Genomic DNA, 22,606 nt, shown 5'->3' with positions numbered 1-22,606 from the left:
GGCAAAAACCCTCCAATAGAACTATGAACTTCTCTTGATCACAAATCTAAAACTTAGATATAACCCATAAAACCTAGTTTGAGAGAGATAGCATCTACTTACTACTACCCAACTCTTTGATCATTACAAAGCCAGATGAGAGAAAGACTTCTATCTAAGTTGGGCATGCCCCCTAATTTTCCATAAGAGAGAGAGAGAGAGACCTAAAGAGGTGGGACGTGTCCCTTACACAAGCTTAAAAAGAGAGAGAGAGAGCTTTCTTTCTTAAGTGGGGCGTGCCCCCTTATTTAGGCATTCTCAAGAGAGAGAGAGAGAGAAATATTAGAGACATAAGAGAGATTTAGGTGTAGAGATTTATGGGTATGGGGTCCTCCTTTTATAATGCAACAATTGGATTAGGATTTCTTAGGGTTTTCCATGGCCCGCCTCTTCTTGTGAGATTAAATAAGCATCATTGATCTTGAGCGACATGCGGGGTGAGAGATTTGAGCCCTCCATTCTATAGATAGGTCATCAACATCATATAGAATGTGCTAAGACCTTTATTCCCCTTTCCTAAATCATTTTACCATCAATAAAAATTAAACAAATTAATTCAATCATAATATTGTGCTTACCAAAAAATATGCACACACCTCCTCATGCTTTCTAAAGTTCCATTCAAAGTTTCCTCAAAGCAATTGCTTTTTAAAACACATAATAACTTGGGCTTCAAGTCAAATCAATTCAACACAACAAAATGGAAAGCCCTAAATACGTGGGGCGTGCCATCCATGAAGGGATCTCATGGGCCGCACCAACTAGGGTATGTTGAGCCCATGTGCACAAATGTCTCCCATGTAATTTTAAATATTTTTAAAATTAGTAAAATAATTTTAGAATTTATTTAAATATTTAAATCAATATCTTTGTTTTTATCAATCCAAATTTGATATATAAAATACCTAGAGATCTAGAAAAATTCAAATAACATATCTAAAATTCATATATCATTAAAACCAACATAATTAAATTTTTTAGATGGGAAAAGGATCCATATGGTCTACGAATTAAATAAATAAACACTAGGGCACTCCATCTTCTACTGTGGACTACGATCCACACTTGCTTTCTCAAACTGACCCAGTGTTGCCCATGACCCACAATCCATGCAGAAGCACATTAGTGGGTCACCAAAGTCTAGCCAATGGGCAAGGGGTCATAATCCCAGTCTGTAAATTTCAGGTTCTCCCCAAGAAACGTATCAATGTCACCTAGACCTGATTCGACTACATCTCATATGGTATATAGGGGTATCTCTCGCACATGTATGAGCTTCACCCTGAAAGGTGGTTCGCTTTCCCGAAACGACTATCATATATGCATGTTGTGTGATGATACATGGATGAGGCTTTAGCCCCCGTCTCTAAAGGCCACCATCATACACAAGGTCCACACAGTCCCTCGGCTCACTTATCTTGGCATATGCCGACCTCATTATGGGATGACCTATTAAAACATTTATCAGATAATTTTCTATGCCTAGGTAACATAGGTTTTTTCCAACTGATTGACGTAGTTTGTAAGGCTCAGTTCTGTATCAGCAAATGTTATTTGCTTAGCATGGTCCATAAAGGACTGCACTCCCATTGAGTTCATATTTCGTTATATCAAAATGTTTATTACAAGCACTCATAAGGCCTTTAATGGTCACACTCACCTAACAATCTCTTGATCCCTTGGACCACAATCTCTTGATTTCTTAAGACCATTACATGCCCTCATAAATTCTTTAATAGCCACAGAAACCCTACAGTAATTGGCCAACTATTACCCACCCTGAAGGCAGTCAAAGAGCAGTGGATGCGAACAAATATCTTTCACACAAACTGTAATGTTCAGTCTTTGCACCATAATTATTGACCGTGGGAGTTGTGGTAATATGGTGTTACAAGAGATAGTGGACAAGCTCAAGTTGAAGTGCAAACAACACCTTTAGCCCTACAAGATATCCTAGTTTAAGTGAGGTAAGAAAATCCATATGGATGCAACGGGAATATGACCGATCTTTCATATACCATAGGGGCACAACACCTATAACTCTTAGAAAAATGGTGTGGAAACTACACTACAAAGCCTGAAAGAGGATGCCTTGCCTGAGCTTATGAAAGGGATATCGTCATTCTCTTTATGAATTGACTTAAGGGATCATGTATTCCTTGGTACAAAAGAAACCTCATCCAATAGAAGGTCCAAGGAGAAACTCTAGACCTCAGTCGTCCTCGCCTCTCTGGTAGGCTGATGATCCCTTACCCAACACTGAATGTTTGGGAATTGAGTGCTTAAGAATTTGGAACATCGAAGGTCAGGGACTGGGTGTGGGGGACATAGGTGCTTCATGCCCATACCTAAATTGAAGTTTCCATAGTTAGTGTCAGTTATAAAGAAGAAAATAGAACTTCTAAAATTGCAAAACTTTGGAAATGAGCTCCATACTTGTGAAAGCACTTGCAATCTTCAACATACTGAAACTCTCCAAGTGAATACGATCAGAGCCTAATACACAAGGTGGCAAATATTGTTGAGCCCCATGTTACTTGGCGTAATCTATCTAATCAACAATAAGTAGCACAATTGTGCTTTCCCCTCTAAATTATCACAGAATAGCATTTACCCAAAAAGAAGAGCAAAAATGCTTAAGAGCTCATTCTCCTCAGGACATATCATGATACATCGACTCCTGTTTAGGGGGTATTTTTGTACTAGAGCACCCAACACCAGTTTCGGTAGATATAGAGTATGAAATTGGACCACATATGGCAACCCACACCGGACTACATGCTTGAAATCTAAGGACGGTCATTAGGGCCGCATCATACCTGAAAGATCCTTAAAAGGTATAGTAGATGATGGTCCCCAAACCACGGGGTTTGCCAACTCCAAAAGGGCAAGGGTCATCCAGTCCAACAAGTAGTTGGGAACATATGATCCAGAACTGCTGGAAAAGTTGAAATGTCTGAGAAAGGCCCAAACAAGCACATACTAGAGCTAGTTTTAAAGGATCTTGATATTTGGTGTTAAGGGACCTCACAAATAAATGTTGCGTGCTTTGGGATCCATTCTGTCTCAAAATGTATAATTAGATAGTTAATAAGGGTCGTGGGTCAAACCCCGTCGAGATGGATGTAGATGGGCCTAAATTGAACCAAAAATATAACTTTGAATCACAATAGATGATTCCTCCAAAAATATAGCTTTAAAATCTAAGTTCAATCTCATGTCATTTGATACCATTTATTAAAGGAACTTCATTGTAGTATGCTACTCATGTACTATACTACTCATGTACTGACTTCAATTACTATTCAACATAACCCAGAATACAATAAATCAGTGTTTACAAAATCGAATCTGAACAGTTAACCGGATATAGGGCTGAAAGCGGTTTAACCAGCCTAATCGTTAAACTGGCCTATTCAACCATTCTAACCAAGCAAGTCTTGGGTCGTCAAAAAATTGTTGAAAAAAATAAAAAAAAGATGGAAAAAAAATCTACTAAAATATGAAAAGCATATAAATGATGATGAAAACAAAATGCATTCAAATAAAGTTGAAAATTAATGAAAAAATGGATTTTAAAAGTGAGTATTAATGACCAAAATAATTTTAAATTTTTATCATAATGTAAAAAATATTAAAAAATATATTATAAATCAAATTTATTATTTTTGAGATTTTATATACATTATTTTGAATTTTTATATTTAAAATTCCAACCTATCAACAAAACCTCTTGAAATCAGAATCGACAAGAGGTTGGTTCCGATATAACCGGGCAGTTACCGGTTAGATGGCCTGGTTTTTCTAACAATGCAACAAACACAACACAAAAAGCACCATCTTGTTGAGGCCATTACTCCCGAACGCCATGGTGAAATGAGATGGTTTTTGGATCTATTGCTCCTTGTTAGGGCTTTCTATCTATATATATCACTGAGGTTCAAAAATTTATAGGTACTATTTTCTTCTAAATTGCTCTAAAAACCTTGCTTTTTATAAAGTCATTGGGGGACAAAAAGTTGATAATCAACCCATGTAATATTTAGAGCTTTCGTTATCCACCCATGTTCCTCCCTACCTCTATATAAAGACTTAACCTTGGCTAGGTTAGAAGATTGGAAGTTTGAGAGGCAAAGAGGTAGAAAGTGATTTCTATGGGAGAAACTTCAGGAGAGATGAAAATCCTAACCCAACCGCCAAGTCTCTCTAAACCCTTTACATGAAGTAGTTCAGGTTCAAGGCATCTATCTCTCTTTTGGGGGGCGGGGGGGCGGCGGGGGTTTGGCATGAAGTAGTTCAGGTTCAAGGCATCTATCTCTCTTTTGGGGGGCGGGGGGGGGGGGGGGGGGGGGGGGGGGGGGTTCGCGCTCTTTAGATAAAAATCTAACTCTATTCTAATTTGATTACACGGTCTCTGATCCTATGCTCCTTGACATTAAGGGTTCTCTTTTTATTGGTTATTTTAATGTACATATAGAGATTCATGTATGAGAGTTTCTCCCTCCGTGCTTAGGAATCTTATATAAATAAATATTTTGAAAATTCAACATAGAGAAGGAAGGAAAAGAGGTGATGAATAATGTTTGCACATATCTCAAGATTGTATATAGACAACCTTTCTCAAGCTCTAAGATAAAAATAAAGTTTCAAAATTAGCTAAATTAGATTTAATCCTTTTTATAGGTTCTTTGTCTCCTCACACTATATAAAAGCAAGAAAGAGCCAAATTTTGTATCCGTACATGGGGTATTTTAGTAATTTGTACCATCTATTTGGGGCTCGATATATTTATTGTTACGATGGGGGGTTCATTTAGGATTAAGAGAAAACGCAGATTTCTTTGTAATCAGAGAGAATAGAGAGGCATGAGGAAGAGAGCTATTGTAACCCTATTCTCCATTGCTAGTAAAGAAACTCTCATCTCTCGTGGACGTAGGCACGTTGACGAACTACATATATCTTTACGTTGTGGTTGGTTGTCTCTTTCTTTTGTGTTTGTTTCTTCTTTCTTGTTTTTGTGGATTTCTTTTAGGGTTTTCTACAAATTGGTATCAGAGCCTACCAGGTTATTTCGTTTTCTAGGGTTTGTTACCACAATGACAGGAAAGGGTTCAAGCGTCAAGGATGACATTGAGAAGTTCAATGGAAAGAACAACTTCACTCTTTAGCGACGAAAGATGAAGGAACTTCTGATACAGCAAGGATCTTCTGGCTAAGGCTTTACTAGGATAATTGAAGAAACCAACAAAGATAGACGATGAAGAGTAGCAAGAGATTGAGAAAAAGCGGTAAGCGCGATTCGTCTGAATCTATCGGATGACGCCTTGCCTTATGTGGTCGACCTCGAAACTACTCCGTAGGTTTGGAAAAAACTCGAGAGTATTTACATGATGAAATCTCTGACGAACAAGTTGTTCTTGAAGAAGCATTGTATTCCCTTCAGATGGAAGAAGGCACAGATCTACTTGAATATCTCAGCGAGTTCAACTAGATTATAAGTCAGTTAGCAAGTCTTGAGGTCGAAACCGATGATGAAGACAATGCCCTACTTCTATTGGCTTTGCTTTCAGGAACATACGATCACCTAGTTACGACTCCACTATACGAGAAAGAGACTCTTGAGATGGATGAAGTCACTGCTACTCTTTTGTCAAACAAGACAAAGAAGAAGACTAACAGTATTAAATATCAAGGAGAAGGTTTCTTTGAAAAACACAAAGAGAGTCATGAAAGGGGTAGATCAGATCAAAAGAGGTCTGGAAGCAGAAGTCAGTCAAAAACGAAAGGGAATGGCAAACTTATTTGCTATTACTGTAAAAAGAAAAGTCATATAAAGAGAGACTGCACGAAAAGAAATGAGGATATAAATACGATAGAAACAGATAAAGCATCTGATGAAGCTAGCGTGGCTGATAGCTCTAACAGAAATGATGGGGTTCTTCTCTCTATATCTTTAGGTAAGAATCAATTTATTGATTCTTGGATTTTAGATTTTGCATGTTATTTTCATATTTGTCCAAATAGAAACTGGTTCGAAACCTACAAATCATATAGTGGTGGGTCTATTCTAATGGGGAATGATGCAGTATGAAAGACCATTGAAATAGGAACTATCAAAATCAAGATGTTTGATGGGATAGTACGAACCGTATCAGATGTGACGCATGTCCCACAATTAAAGAAAAACTTAATTCCCCTAGGGGCCCTTGATTCGAATGGTTGCAAGTATACAGCAATGGGTGGAGTCCTCAAAGTAGAAAGGGATCTATGGTTGTCATAAAATGTCAGATGACTGGGAACCTATGCAGGTTGATAGGGAATACAGTTCTAAGTGGAGCTTCTATAACGACAGATGTAGAGTCCAGCACATATGACACAAATTTGTGACATATGCTTTTAAGGCATATGAGTGAACGAGGTATGATGAAACTTCATAAAAGAAAATTGTTGAAGGGTGTCAGAGCCTGTAAACTGGATTTTTGTAAGTACTGTGTTTTCAGTAAACAATGCAAGATTAGATTCAAAACAATAAATCATACGAGCAAGGATATATTATATTATGTACACACTTATGTATGTGAGCCTTCACCAACCAACTCCAAGGGTGGGGCAAAATACTTTATTACCTTCATTAACGATTACTCAAGGAAGTTCTAGGTCTACTTTATGAAACACAAAAGTGAAGCATTCACGAAATTTAAACAATGAAAAGTAGGGGTAGAAAGAAGGCATGGGAGAAACTGAAATGCTTGAGATCAGATAATGGAGGGGAGTACAAGTCTAGAGAATTTCAAGAATTTTGCAAAGAAGAGGGGATTGTACATCACTTTACCACACCAGAACTCCTCAGAAAAATGGTGTGGCTAAGAGGATGAACATGAATCTTTTATAAAGAGCTCGTAGTATGAGATTGAATGCAGATTTGAAGAAACATTTTTAGGCAAAAGTAGTTAACATGACATGTTTCATCATTAATAAGTCACCATTTACAGTGATTGATTACAAAATTCCAGAGGATGGGAAAGCCGATAGATTATTCTATGCTGAGGATCTTCAGATGTCCAGCCTATGTCCATATGAACAGTGGGTAACGTTCCAAATTAGACTCTAAGTCTAAGCAGTGCATTTTTCTCGATTATGGGAAGAGAGTGAAGGGATTCAAGCTTTGGGATCCTACTTCACATAAGGTTGTGCTTAGCAGGGATGTTGTGTTTGATGAATCTCATATGGTGAAGTTAATCAACATGCAAGATGATAGAGTGCAAGTATATGAAAGTGATGGAGAAAGATCGACGATCCAAGTGGAGCTAGAAGAGTCTAAAATACCGGAAAAGGAAGAGTCATCTAGCAGCATACCAGAATAGCAGCAAAAGAGCATCTGCCAAAAAGCATAAAAAAGAGTATTCACAAAGCCCTTGTGAGATACGGCTTTGAGGACATGGTAGCTTTTGCTCTAACAGTTGGTACTGGAGAAATCGACTATTTCGAAGATGCTCTAAGTAATGCACATAAATGATAAATGGATGACAACCATGATGGAGGAGATGGAGTCTCTGAAAAAGAACAAGACTTGAGAGCTTGTCAAGAGGCCCAAGGAAGGAAAAGTGATTGGGTGCAGGTGAATCTTTTAGAAGAAAGAGGCAGTAACAGAAAAAGAATGTGATAGATTCAAGGTTAGGCTCATAGCAAAGGGCTACGCTTAGAAGGAGGGAGTGGACCACAATGAAATATTCTCTCTGGTTATCAAGCACACTTCAATAAGGCTATTACTTGCTTTGATAGCCATGTTAGATTTGGAGCTAGAATAGCTTGATGTGAAGACAATGTTTCTTCTTAGTGATCTAGATGAACAAATCTTTATTAAGCAACTTGAAGGCTTCAAGGTGCATGAAAAGAAAGATCAAGTTTGGTTGCTTAATAGATAGCTTTATGTTCTTAAGCAATCTCCCAAGCAGTGGTACGAGCGCTTCGACTCTTTCATAGTGCGGATTGGTTATTCAAAAAGTGAATATGATTGTTGTATTTATTTTAAAGTTCTCGATGATAATTCCGTTATTCTTGATGACATGCTCATCGCTTCCAAGAATATATATGACATAGCCTCTCTTAAGTCTATGTTAAGTTTTGAGTTTGATATGAAGGATCTAGGGGCTGCTAATATGATCCTTGGTACGAAGATTCAGAGATATAGAAGTGCAAGTAAATTCTAGGTAACTCAGAAAAGGTATGTTGAAAAGGTGCTAGAGCATTTCAATATGGAAAAAGCCAAGTCAGTTAGCACTCTATTGGCGAGTCATTTCAAGATATCTTAACGGTAGTGTCCCACTACGGATGAGGAGATAGAGCAGATGTTTCTGGTGCCCTATGCTAGCGCAATTGGAAGCCTCATGTATGCTATGGTTTGTAGCAGGCTGGATTTATCTCATGCTGTCAGTGTTGTCAGTCGATACATGAGTAATCTTGGCAGGGAGCATTGAAATGTTATTAAGTGGATTTTTCATATATTTGAGTGGGACGTTAGATCTCGGAATTATATTCAGCAGAAAGAGAAGCTCTACAGAACTGGTGGGATATGTCAATTCCGACTATGCTGGTGATTTAAACAAGTGGAGATCTACTATAGGGTGTATTTTCGCACTAGTAGGTGGATCTATTTCATGGAAGGCAATGCTTCAACCCACGATTGCCTTGTCTACGATAGAGGCAGAGTACATGATAGCAGTTAAGGCTGCAATGGAGGCGATCTGGGCAACTGGTTTGGCTTGTGAGTTGGGGGTGGAGCAAGAAAGTACTGTGCTGTATGTGATAGTCAAAATATCATAAATCTTGTAAAAAAATCAAGTTTTTCATAGAAGGACAAAACACATTGATGTGAGATATCACAAGATCAGGGAGCTTGTCTCAGAAAGAATCATTCACTTGAAGAAAATTCATACGAATGACAACCCTGCAAATATACTTAAAAACCGATCACTACAGAGAAGTTCAAGCTTTGCTTAGACTTGCTTCATGTCACTTATTGTTAAGAGTGTGGGAAGCACCCCATAGCAGGTGGAGGTACGGGGATGAAGACATCTCAGGTTATCTTCAAGATAGCTCGATAGAATTCAAGCCAATGTGGAGATTGTTGAGGATTGATGTCTTGTATTCTGAGAAAATAGATATGCCAAGATGGAGTCAAAAGGACGACTCCGGAGGGCTGTTAAAGCTCGAAGGGCTTGAGATCCGGAGGAGTGTCCGGTCAGGTAGACTCGGTGGACTCGGCCCCTGCGATATTTCGTTAATTTGTACCATCTATCTGGGACTCGATATATATATTGTTCTGATAGAGGGTTCATTTAGGGTTAAGGGAAAAACAAATATTTCTTTATAATCAGAGATAATAGAGAGCATGAGGAAGAAAGCTACTGTAACCCTATTCTCTATTGCCAGTAAAGAAGCTCTCATTTCTCGTGGACGTAGGCACGTTGCCAAACCACATATATCTTTGCATTGTGGTTAGTTGTCTTTTCTTTTGTGTTTGTTTCTTCTTTCTTGTTTTCATGGATTGCTTTTAGGGTTTTCTACAGTGTGTGTATGTATCTATTCAAATGGTTGCTGGCTCGCAAGTTAAGGGTTGACACATGTCACAAATACAAGCCTATCCTTAAAGTAGTTATAGGATAGGTGAACTTTTAAGTATATTAGTTCGGGGTATTTATCTCTTTTTTTATTTCTTTATACCCATTTTTTATTCTTTTTTTGTTTCTGCTATAAAATATATTTAAGCTAAGAATAAGATTCCCATGCCAATAACTCTTCCCACATTTTAGTGAGATATTTAGGTTAGATAGAGGTTATAAGAAATATTTTAGGTCAAAGATTATAGGAATTCTTTGAGGCTACAGAGACATTTGAGGAATTTTGCAGGAAAAGTTTGGGAGTAAGAGAGAGCAAGAGATAAGCTCTAATTTAGTTATTGGATAAAAGAGAGGAGCTAATTTGAATTATATTGAAAAAAATATTCTCTCTCTATTATATTGAAATAGTTGCCAGCTAACGAGTTAAATATAGTCTATAATAGTTTATAGTACAATAATATAGTGCAAAAGTTGAATACTTATGATTTTATTGTATAATATAGTTGCATGCTGCCAAAATTGTAGGATGGACATAGTGGCATCAACTTATGAGTTTGATGATCGCATAAATAATAGGGAAAGCTTTCTATGCTTTCCCTACAACATAAAACTTATATATTTCTTCTTATCCAACCGTCCATTCTGAATGGAGGGTTAGGATTGTCCCAATCACAAGGTCATGTCTCTACACTATTTTATTTTTAATATTTTTTCTATAAACTCATTTGAGATCAAATTTTGTAGGTCCAATTCTCTACTAAACTCGCACTAGCAAAAAATGTTAAAAAAATATTTTCAATAAAATAAAATGACCAAAATACGACTGAAAAATTCAAGGGGTATTTTGATCATTATATTTTATTGAAAAAATTATTTTTAATATTTTTTATAGGTGCCCCCCAATGAGAAGATGGCACGTACCAAATTTTATATTCAATTCAATTTGTATATAAAAACTAAAAGAAAAGTACTTTGAAACATCGGATCTAAGATCAAACGGTGATGGGCTCTCTTGATCAAAATTGGATGGCTGGATGGTAAGGGAAGCATAGATCTTCTATGCTATAGGAGAAGTTTAGAAAGCTTTTCCTAAATAATAATAGCTTATGCTTCAAAACTTGGATCAGTGGGGTGGACCATCTATCCAAAGAATAACCTAACTTTGACAATTGTTTTCACTATGCCTACATTTTTTTTAACTTTAGCAAAATATAAAGCCAATCACAATCTCACCAACATGTAGTTTGAATATATAAGTTTATAGGGCATATGAACTTACCAAATCTTTGCGTACTTTTGATATGTGATTTGGAATCACGTACTTTTAATATGACAAGAATTTTTATAAGTTTATGTATTTTTCTTATTCTTTTGTGCTATTAAGTATTTCAAGCATCTCTCACTTCTAATTAATTTGTGATTCTAAATTAAAAAACCAAGTGAAATATTTTTTTAGCAAACTGGAAAGCTTTGTGAATACATTGAAGCACAAAATATGTTAGGGTATTGGAAGAGATTAAAGAGGTATATTAATTTTAAGTAATTTTTAATGTGTTGTGTATAACTATTATCTTGTATAACTTTCATGTTTATCCTGTTTTATTTTTAGTTTTCATTATATTGGTATTATTTATCATTGAATATCATTTAATTTATTTTTTTAATTTAGATTTGGTTTAGATCCATTTTTTCAAGAGAAATCACATTTTTTTAGAAATCCTTTATGCAGTCGTAGTTATAAATTTTAAAATAAAACTTTGTTTTAGAAAATTTATTTATAACTTTAGTGAGAGGAAAATCTTTTAGAAAATTAATTCATTGATTATTGCTTTATATTGATATTTATTTGCAATTATTTTATTTTAAATTGAAATTAGCTACGTATAATATTTTTATGTTTAATGCATTTAATAACCAACCTCGTTACAAATTAAACCGTAACATGCTTTCGCCTCCGATTCTAGAAAGGAACTCCATATGGCCCTACAATTAGCTTTTTTATCTTTCTCACTCGGGAGAAAAGCAGTTTAAAATCCCAAAGAGAAACTCGAATTACATGCTGCTCATTTCCACTTTAGTTAGCGCCGTTCATTTCCATTTTACTTAGCCCTGCTACTGTACACTTTACTTAGCCCTGCTACTTTGGACGTAAATAATCTCATCATGCAGAACCTGTGAGAACCATAGAAAGAGATAAGACTAATTGTAGATTCTTGAAGAAAAACACGAAATACTTTTGAATCTTTGTTAGTGATGATCTACAAAGAGAATAATTAGTTTTCGTTTTTTTAGACAAAATTATAATACAAATTGGTTGTTTTTGAGTGATTCTATTGGTTTTTTAGACAAAATTATGATACAAAAGAGTAGAATTAGTTATGAATTTTGTGTAGATAACATAATGTATATCCAATATTTGAATAAGCTTCTAGAAAAAGCGAATTTGGGTCAGAAAAGTAAGAAACAATCAGTGTTCGAGTGCTTCGATGACCCAAAGCGGCCACGCTGAAGCTTGGGGATATTAAAAAAAGGGAAAATTTCGTACAAACCTCCAATTCTCCATCTTATTTCATAGTAGACCCTCTTTTTATTTTTCTTTCAAGCGGCACAAAAAAACTCTCAAGTATTTCACCGTACACCGTCATCTCTTCTCTCCCACGTTTATTCACTTTTGGCCATAAAAACTAGTCCCAACAAATTGTTTTATTCTATCTCAATCTAAAAGTTTTTTTAATGCTATTTTGCACTTTGGATTGAGATGGAATAAAACAATTTGTTGGGGCTAATTTTTGTGGCCAATAATGAATAAATGTGACAGAGAAGAGATGAAGGGGTATAGTGAAATACTTAAGGGTTTTGTTATGCCACTTGAAAGAAAAATAGAAGGAAGGTCTACCGTGAAATAAGATGGGGAATTAGGGGTCTATACAAAATTTTCCCTTGAAACAATCTCAAGAATTGTTTTTATCTATACGAAGCCACCCCTAGATATAAAGCTAAATTTTTCGAGAGCAAAATAACCCCTGTTTTTAACCCAAATTTTTCTATTTTATCTAAAGATCTTGTAGTTTTTCTCTCTAACCCAGTTTGGCCCATTTTAATGTTAGACTGACCTCTTTGGGACTTTATGTTGGTTTGGTACACTTTGTGTTGGATGGGCTTTGGCATGTTTGGTGCTGGAGCGGCTTCTTGAATACAAGAGGCCGCTTCGCCACAAAATGTGTCAGGCCAGCTTCTTGGGGGCCAAAGTCCATCCGGTACACAAAAGTCAAAACACTTCTTGTGCCGGACTGTGTTAAAGAGAGAGAAATTGCATACATGAGTTATATGAGATCTTTACACAAGACGAGAAACTTGGGTTAAAAGGTCGGGGTATTTTGGTCTAAAACTGTAATTTTTTTACATGCGGTTATTTTAACTTTTTTTTTTTTGGGGCGGGACGGTGATCTTAGAATGGATAAGAGGGGTATCGATAATTTTTCCAAATGATTGGGCTTTTTATGAAAAAAATCTTGTAAGATCTCTTTTTGTCGGTCACTGGACCTTTTAAATTTGAAAATTTGACTTTGGCCTCCCCATGTTCATGTAGGGCTTTTTTAGATCTACAATTGACGAGTTTGCAGTTTTTTATTTTGCCCCTCACCATTTTACTTTTTATAGAAAATTCCAAGTTCTTGTGTTCATGTTTTTTTTTTTTTTTTTAAAAAAAAATTTTCCAAACTGTTGTGTTCATGTTTTTATTTATTTATTTTTTATTGTTTCGCACGTTCTTTAGCTATTTCCGCATGGAATGGAGAGAGATTTTACTGGGGAGTGGCGGATTGGGAGAAATAGTGTAGGTTAATGAACAGAAAGAAGCTAGTTGGGAGAAATAGTGTAGGTTAAATACCCAAATATTTAGGCAATAGGGTCAGAGGGGGAAAATAGTGTAGGTTAAGTACCGAAATATTTAGGTAATAGGGTTAGAGGGGAGACAGAGGTTTCACCAATAAATATTGTTGGGATGTTCAACCATTGTTTTCAGGCTCGGCCGAAGTGTCTTGGACTCGGGTGAGTTACTCGGCCTCAGCCCGAAGCCGATTATCATGTTTCAATTTTATATATGTTTTATATATACCCCTTTAAAAACATGGGCAGCTATTTATGTTTCTCCTACAGCGTAGAAGTTCTATCTTTCCCTTTATCCAACCGTCCATTCTGAATGGAAGGTTAAGATTGCCCCAATCACAATGTCACGTCTTTATACTATTTTTATTTTTTCTATAAATTATTTTGGCACCAAATTTGGACGTCCATTCCTCTATTAAATTCACACTAGCGAAAAATATAAAAAAATTATTTTCAATAAAATAAAATGATCAAAATACCTCTGAAACTTCAAGGGGTATTTTGGTCATTATATTTTACAAAAGAATTATTTTTAATATTTTTTATAGGTGCTCCCCAATGAGAAGATGGTATCTACCAAATTTCATATGCACGCAATTTGTATAAAAAAAACTAAAAATAAAATACTTTGAGACATCGGATCTAAGATCAAATGGTGAGTGGCTCTCTTAATCAAAATTGGATGGCTGGATGGTAGGAGGAGGATAAAACTTCAATGCTGTAGGGTAAGTATAGAAACCTTTCCCTAAAAACATATGTACTGGAGATGCCCTTAGCCAACACGCTAGTTGAGCATTTATAGTAACAATAAAGTATCTTATTATATATATATACCTTAATTTTTTTGTTATTCTTTTTTTTAACATGACATGAACTCGGACTCGCCGAGTACCTCGACTTGGCCAACGTCTAAGTACACCATGGCTGAGTTGATTTTTTGAACACTATGTTCAACTATTTTCTAGAATTACTGGCTTTTCTTTTTTTTAATTTACTTTCCACATATTTGAAGTATATAAGAGGCAATTAATTTTATATACCTTATTTTCTTTTGTCATTCTTCGACAAAAACTCGGACTCGCCAAGTAACTGGACCTGGCCAACATCTGAGTACACTATGGCCGAGTCGATTTTTTGAACACGGTGTTAAATTATTTTCTAGAATTATTGGCTTTTGTTTTTTAATTTACTTTCCACATATTTGAAGTATATAAGTAGTAATTGATTTTTTAAAAATTTATTTTTCATATATTTCCAGCATATCAGAGGCAATTGATTGGAACAAAATTATTAATGCTGAGGGAAGATCATTCACAAGAAAGAATGTTGGTTTGAGAGAGAAAAAATAAGTTTTAATTGAATAAAATAGAGAAGTATGATTTAAGGCATACATGGTGGGTTGTTGGTTAGCTGGACGAACTTGTTGGATATAAGATGTAATGAATGGGATATGAGGATGTGATAAAAGTGAAAAAGAGACTTCACTCACCAAAATAACAAAACAAGGGATAACAAAAAACAAGAGAATCGGTTCTCCTCATCTTTAGAAAATCTCGGTGGTTGATTGTACCCGTCTTTTCTTTGGTGGTTTGGTTGCCTCTCTTAGGTCTCAAATTCAAATCCGTTACGTCTTACTTAGTTCTGTTAGCTCAGCTCAAGTTCCGTCTTTGACTTACTCGTTCGGTTCCCTCTTTAGTCAGTTCAAGCTCAAATCTGATGTCTTGGACTTACTCGTTCGTTTCCCTCTATTCGCTCAGCTCAAGCTTGGATCTTCGACTTCGTTCGGTTCCCTCTCATCTTCGCCGACTCGTCAGGCTCAAATGGGGGGTCGAATACCATCCCTCTCAAACCAATTTCATTACGAACAACTTCATTACTTTCCATAGTTGTTAATGGAATCATTCCTTTCATGGAGAGTTATTAATGGAAAATTTGTTTTACAGAGAGTTGTTAATGAAAATTTTAGTTTCCAGAGCATATGACAAAATAAACGAATTCATTTCATAGAGAGTTAAACTAATTCATTTCATAGAGAGTTGTTAAAACAAGATATTACTAGGGGAAATTAGGAATGACTCTATACCAAATATCATGTTCGGATTATTTACATAAACTCAAACTTATATCCATTTTGAATATAAAAAATGAGTTTTTATTGAAAAAGAAAGATACTAGATACTATTTTTTCTTTTAGATTTTTATCATACATTTTGTTTTTAAATAAGGATTAAATAAACTATAATTATTTATTACTAATTTCTGGTTCTTTTAATATAAATTTTCTCATGCATCAAAACCAACCAAAAAAGAGTTGCCAAAATAAATTAAATGCTAAATTTCTTAGATGAACTTCTCAAATAATAAGTCCATTTAAAGAGTAAACATTTATTTGTTCTATTTTTTTCTAATTTGTCTCTAGTTTAACGTATGAAAAATACAATAGAAATTTCACACACAAACAAATAAAGACAACTTGAAATACTTTATTACATATGGGAAAAGTTTATATAAGATTCCAACATTAAAATGTAGAATCACAGTTGTATCTCAAAAATCTATCGGAAAGGTTGTTTTAATGTTGAAAAACCCTCTAATTGATCATCTCGACATCGAGATGTATGAATATTAAAAAAAAAAAAATTGAGTTTAAAAAATAGTGCATCTTGCAACACACTATCTAGACCGTCCATTTTCAAGATTTTCATATGTTTATAGATCTACTTGATTTTAACCATTTTTAGAGTTTAAAATTTTCTAATTAGATATGAAAATAGTTTTTAAGACAATCCTAAAAACAATTTACAACAAAATTACATGTTATGATAAAACTTGGAGGTGCGCCTTATTTCGATTGTTTAATGTTGCAACCTTATAGAAACCGCACTCATTACATATTGATGTACTCGTCATCTAATTATGAATAACTAAAAAAAGAGGAAGCTCAAAACATTTCAGAAACAAATAAAGACAACTTGAAATACTTTATTACATATTGATGTACTCATCATCTAATTATGAATAACGAAAAAAAATGAAGCTCAAAACATTTATCTTTTTGTTTTTTTGGATGAATACTGATGCTGAAAACATAAGAAAAGAGAAACTACACTGTGGATATATTTTTGAAATTTTCTAAAAGATCTTAGAATCCCATAATTTGAGTAAGCATGAATCAGTTTTATAAAAACAAAGATCGATAACAACTACTACCCATTCCAGCCATAAATAGACCATAATTAAGAATTACGGACATTCGATAAATTTGATGCTGTGGAGAGGGAAACCTTAGGCTAGGCCACATATTGGGAGGAGCCCCATAAAGGTTTTGCCTAGTTTTTCAAGGTGGTTATCGAGATTTTCTTTTAGGCTCCCGTGATATTTTTTTTTAATTCATTAGTAGGTTTATCTTGTTTTCTCTTTGTTTGTTCATTTTTCTTTGAAAGTAGATTCCTAAAGACCCTTAGATGCTGAAAATGTGTACAATAACCATTAAAGGAGATCGTAGAGGCCGTTGCCGTTGTTGTTTTAGACCCTTGAGGGAGGATTTTGATGAATTAAACCGGGTCGAGTACCTCATGAAATGAGCGGAGTGCCAAAAACTAGAGCCAGAACAAATGACTCTAAATATTTGTGTACTGACTCCTAATCGAATCATTTGGGATTTAGAATTGAAATAAATTATTTTATCCACTAATAGTGGCCAAATTGGTGTATTACCAAATCACGCGCCTATTGCAATGGCTGTAGATATAGGTATTCTCAAAATATGCCTCTAAGAGCAATGGTTAACAATGGCTCTGATGGGTGGTTTCGCAGAATAGGCAATAATGAAATAACCATATTAGTAAACGATGTGGAGAAAGGTAGTGACATTGATGGAAATATTTGCATGCAAAATGCCTATACTGAGGTGGGTGATGCAGAAAAAAATTTAAAATTCAAATTACAATTTTATTATCGTTAATTTTTTGAGTTTATCTTTTAATTTCAGAAATATGAGTTCCGCACGGATAATTAGGTGCGCATGAGTTTATTTTATGTGTGAATTGATATTCATGAATTGAGTTAGTTAGTTTTTAAAAAAGAATATAAATAGGATAAAGTTAAATCTAAGGGCCTAATCTGTTCTACAATAAGGCAAAGTTTTGTCTCTGGGGGAAGCTTTGGATAAAACATGGGCTATCTATTTAGAAGCAAGTATTTTTGGTATGTGAGGTTAAGAGAGATAAAATAGGGACAAAAGAGAAAATAGGTTAAAATAGGAAAATAAGGAGTAGAGAGAAAATAGGAAAGTCCGTGCATTGTTTATTTTTATTTTTAGTCTATTTAAGGGAGATTTTCCTTCATTGTAAATTGCGGTGAATGAGTTCAGTAAATTTGGTCGTGTGAAGAGATTATTTTTTGGGGTGGATTCTCTTTTAGTAAGAGAGGGTATATTTTCTCGACCTTTTCTTTCTTTGTTTTTTTTTTTTGGTTTTATTTTCTGCCTGCATCAATTGGTATCAGGGTATATTTTCTCGACCCTTTCTTTTTTTTTTTTTTTTTTTTTTTTTTTTCTGGTTTTATTTTCTCCCTGCATCAATTGGTATAAGAGCAAGCTAAATCTATCAGAGCAAGTTAAATCCCAAGAAGCAAGTTGGATTTAAGCAAGTTAGATCTACAGAGAGCAAGTAAGAGCCAGAGATCAGGTTTGTTTTACAATGCCACCAAAAGCTAATCAAGCTAACTCTGCTCCTCTTAATCAAGCTAATCCTACTAATCCTGCTATGAATGATCATTGGAGACAAGCTAAAGCCCTAGAGGACATTCGAACTGTCGAACTGAAGTGTGCGAGGATACAACAGTTGGATCAGATGCTGTAGTAGTTGTAGAACAATCTTCATCATGAAGAAGGTGCTCGCAACCACATTCATCTTGCACCAGTAACTTCACGACAGTTAATTTCAAGCAGATGAAGGTGCTCACAACTACATTCATCTTACACCTATAATTCCATGTCAGTTAATTTCAAGTGTAATGAAGGTGTTCACAGCTACATTCATCTTGCACCAGTAATTCTATGACAGTTAATTTCAAGTGTAATGAAGGTTGAGCTTCTCCCAACCCCGAGAGAATGATGTTGAAAAAAAATTCAAAATTTTAATTACAATTTTATTATTATTAATTTTTTTAATTTATCTTTTAATTTTAGGAATTTCAGGAATAGGAGGTGCGCAAAGATAATTAGGTGGACATGAGTTTATTTTGTACGTGCATTGATATTGATCAATTGGGCTAGTTAGTTTCTAAAAAAAGAATATAAATAGGATAAGGTTAAATCTAGATGAGGTTTATCCTAAAATGTGGGCTATCTATTTAGAAACAAATCTTCTTTAGTTATTGTTTATCTTCTTTTTTAGTCTATTTAAGGGAGATCTCCCTTTATTGTAAATCTTCTTTAGTTATTGTTTATCTTATTTTTTTTAGTCTAGATCTTCCTTTATTGTAAATTGGGGTTAATGAGTTCAGTAAAATTCGATCTCAAGAGATTATTTTTTGTTATATTTTTCTGCTTTTATTTTCTTCCTGCATCAACGACCCTATATGAATACAAACTCAACACTGAGGTGGTTTGAGGATCAGACACACTTCCTCCAAATAGGAGTCAGACACACTTCCTCCAAATAGGAGTCAGTTGTCCATAATAATGACTATTCATAGCCCGAAAAGGAGAACCCTTTCCAAAACTGATGAAGCTCCCCTTCTTAACTAGTCGGGGGGTGGGGGGGGGGACTTTCCAGTAGAGGAATGTTTACAGCAAACCTTGGAGGGAACAAATAGAAGCATCCAGGTGCATGTGCTAGAGTACTTTGCTCGTCTACAACCAAATGACTTTTTATGGGCCAGCTTGCGTTGAGACCACCTTCAAGTGGAAGGAGTTATTTGAAGAGAACAAGGTGAAGTTTGTAGCAACCTAGATGAAGGGGCATGCCCTCATCTGGTGGCTTTCGATGGAGAGGCAAGGAAAAGATATCGACCTGGAGGAAGATAAAATCATGAATGAAGGAGATGTTCGTCCTTGTCAATTACACTCGAGGTTTCATTAGTTGTGGCAAACAGAGAACAATGTGCAGGAATATGCCGTGGTGTTTTACCTCCTGATGAGCCAAAATGAGATCAAGAGAATTCTTATCAACATCACCCATGTGATCAGTAACTCCAGATTTAGAATGTGCTGATCTTGCACCTGGTGACCAGTCATAATGAGGCATACCAATCTGCTTTGAAGGTAGAGGCAAAGTTGATGAAGGTAGGGGCAAAGTTGAAGAAGAGCACCGTTGTTTTCTTCTCTGATGGAGGGGCTTCCCAAGCACCAAGGGCACGGTACCCTGGTATTCGGCCCAATGATGGGATGAAAATAGGAAGGAACTCGGTTGTTACCAAAGCAAATGATCAAGGCTTTCGGTCTTTCAAATGTTCTGAACTTGGGTATTGTTCATTTGAGTGCGCTAGTACATTAGGAGTTAGCTTTTTTAAGATGTTAGTGGGGTGGTGTTAGTAGTGGAAATGAAAACCACAACATGGTGACTAAGGTGTGGGGGTGGTACCATCACAACCCCAGGCCCTTGCCCCTTTCCCAAGCTCAATTTGAACTGCAATCAGCACCCAAGATATCCTAGTTTAATAGAGGAAAGGAAACCCATATTAACCAATGTTGTTTGGTAATTTTATTATTGACTGACGACCCCTTACCCAACACTGAATACGTGGGAATTGAATCCTTAAGGATTAGGAACATCGAAGGCCAGGGATGGGGTGTGGAACGCATAGGTGCTTCGATGCCCATACCTAAATTGAAGTTTTGGTAGTCACTTTAAGTTATAAAGAAGAAAATAGAACTTCTAAATAACACAACTTTGGAAATGAACTCCATACTTTGCAAAAAGACTCGCAATCTTCAACATGCCAAACCTCTCCAAGTGAATACTATCAGAGCCTAATACACAAGGTGGCAAGGATTGTTAAACCCCATGTCAATTCGCGTAATCTATCTAATCAGCAATAAGTAGCACAATGGTACTTTCCCCTCTGAATTATCATAAAAAAGCATTTACCCGAATAGTAAGAGCAAAAATGCTCGGAGCTCATTCTCCTCAGGACATAGCATGATACATCGACTCATGTTTAGGGGTATTTTTGTATTAGAGCAACCAACACCAGTTTCGGTAAATATGGAGTATGAATTTGGACCGCATACGGCAACCTACACCGGACAACATACTTAAAACTTGAGGACGGTCATTAGGGCCTCATTTTAAAAGGCATAGTAGATGATGGTCCCCGACCTCATTTTACCTGAAAGATCGTTAAAAGGAATAGTAGATGATGGTCCCCAAACTAGGGAGCCCACCAACCCAAAAGGGCAATCCTAGGTCAGTTAGTTGAAATATCCAACTGCCAAGTCTCTCTAACCCTCGAGAGAAGACTCTAGCCAAGGGTTATTATGGGAGAAGAGGCCAGACCACACTCCCTCTCAAGGTTCTTATTTCTTGAGATATAAAAGGGACAATCATATTTCCTCTTCGGAGATATTGTGTGTCCGTTACCTTCTTTGCCTTCAATCTATCAAACAAATAATAGCCTCCTAATCCTCCTTGGTAGTGGGATGGACACAGTTGTCCTCTCCCTTGTAGCATCATTCTGAGGGGGGAAAGGATTCATCCCTCGCCATTGAATTGAAATTATTTGCATCCTTACAACTCATCTCTTGAATGGGCTGGTCTAAGACACCGATTATTGATACCTTGTCCGTGACACTCTCTCATGCTTCCCCCCCATTGACCGCGGCTATGCCTTCCCCCTCCATAGCATCAGCCCCTTGTTAAGGTTGGAGGTCATTTTGATGGGTCTCCAAATTTCACTGTGAGTTGTCATCATCAGTATATCAGCCTTGCCCTGAGCTTTTCCAAATCCTCCTAAGAGGGATGCTTGGCATAGCTATTTCAACATTTTGTACTCGAAAACCCAAAATTTGGATGAAGATTCAAGTGTGTTTCAAAGTTATACCCTAAGCCTAGTTCATGAAGAAAATTTGTATTGCGGTGAAACCTTTGATTTGTGATTGAATGAGGATCCAATATAGCATAAACATCAAGAAAATGTTGAATGGAATAAGAACAACATGTTATAAAAAGTTCAGTAAGCCACAAATTCGACAACCGAAGCCTTGTGGAGAACTTTCTAATGGGCTTCACTTGTACAGCAAACATGGTGTGGCATGGTGAATATATCTCTATGCCAATGTGGGATGATGATGGGATGACATCCTAGTTTTGATGAGGAATCAATTTCATGACAATCAATTAAATATGCCTTCCCTCAATTAATGACGATGGGATGAGTTTTCATGTGAGCCCTGAGCTTGCGTTAATGGCTCGCTGCGAACTATGGAATTTCGTACTTTGGTGATGTAGATTGATTGTGGTTTGTTCTAGATTAATTTCGAGCGCTCAAAAATTGTTTGCAAAAATATTGAATTAAATTTAAACATGATTTCGCTCTAGGTTAATCAAATGAGGGCAAATAGTGGTTTGTCCTACATAGATAACCTCTGCAAGATTCTCTTCATACATGCCTCGCGAGGTTACGTTTAAAGGGTCTTGCTTTGAGGGCAAGTGAGATTCCCAGCGCGATGCCTTCATATGGTCTTGGCACACTATACCCTTTTCACTTGTGGTACTGGTCCCTAGACCCTACCCTAGAGCGTCTGCATGCCAAATGTTACGTCAAGTCCTCTACTCCTAAGGCTGCCTAGGATTTTGTCTCTTCTCGATTAATTATTCGAAAAGCGACTAGGTCCACACCACATTGTAGTTTTCATGCCTATCACTAACACCATCCTGTTAACACTCTTGAAAATTTATTTAAAAAATTGGGTAGAGACCCGTCTTTCCTATTGAATTACCCAAAAAGAAAAAAAAGGCTGCTTAGGATTTCAAACTCCGGACTCTTGTGTAATAATCTTAGAAGCCAAGTTGTAGCCCATCCTACTATATTTACAAGTGAGGAAGTAAACAACA

This window comes from Amborella trichopoda, chromosome 2, assembly GCF_054954075.1.
Source record: "Amborella trichopoda isolate Santa Cruz 75 chromosome 2, AtrichopodaSantaCruz75HAP2 v2.0, whole genome shotgun sequence".
NCBI classification, from domain to species: domain Eukaryota; kingdom Viridiplantae; phylum Streptophyta; class Magnoliopsida; order Amborellales; family Amborellaceae; genus Amborella; species Amborella trichopoda.
Note: the sequence above shows the minus strand (reverse complement) of the source record.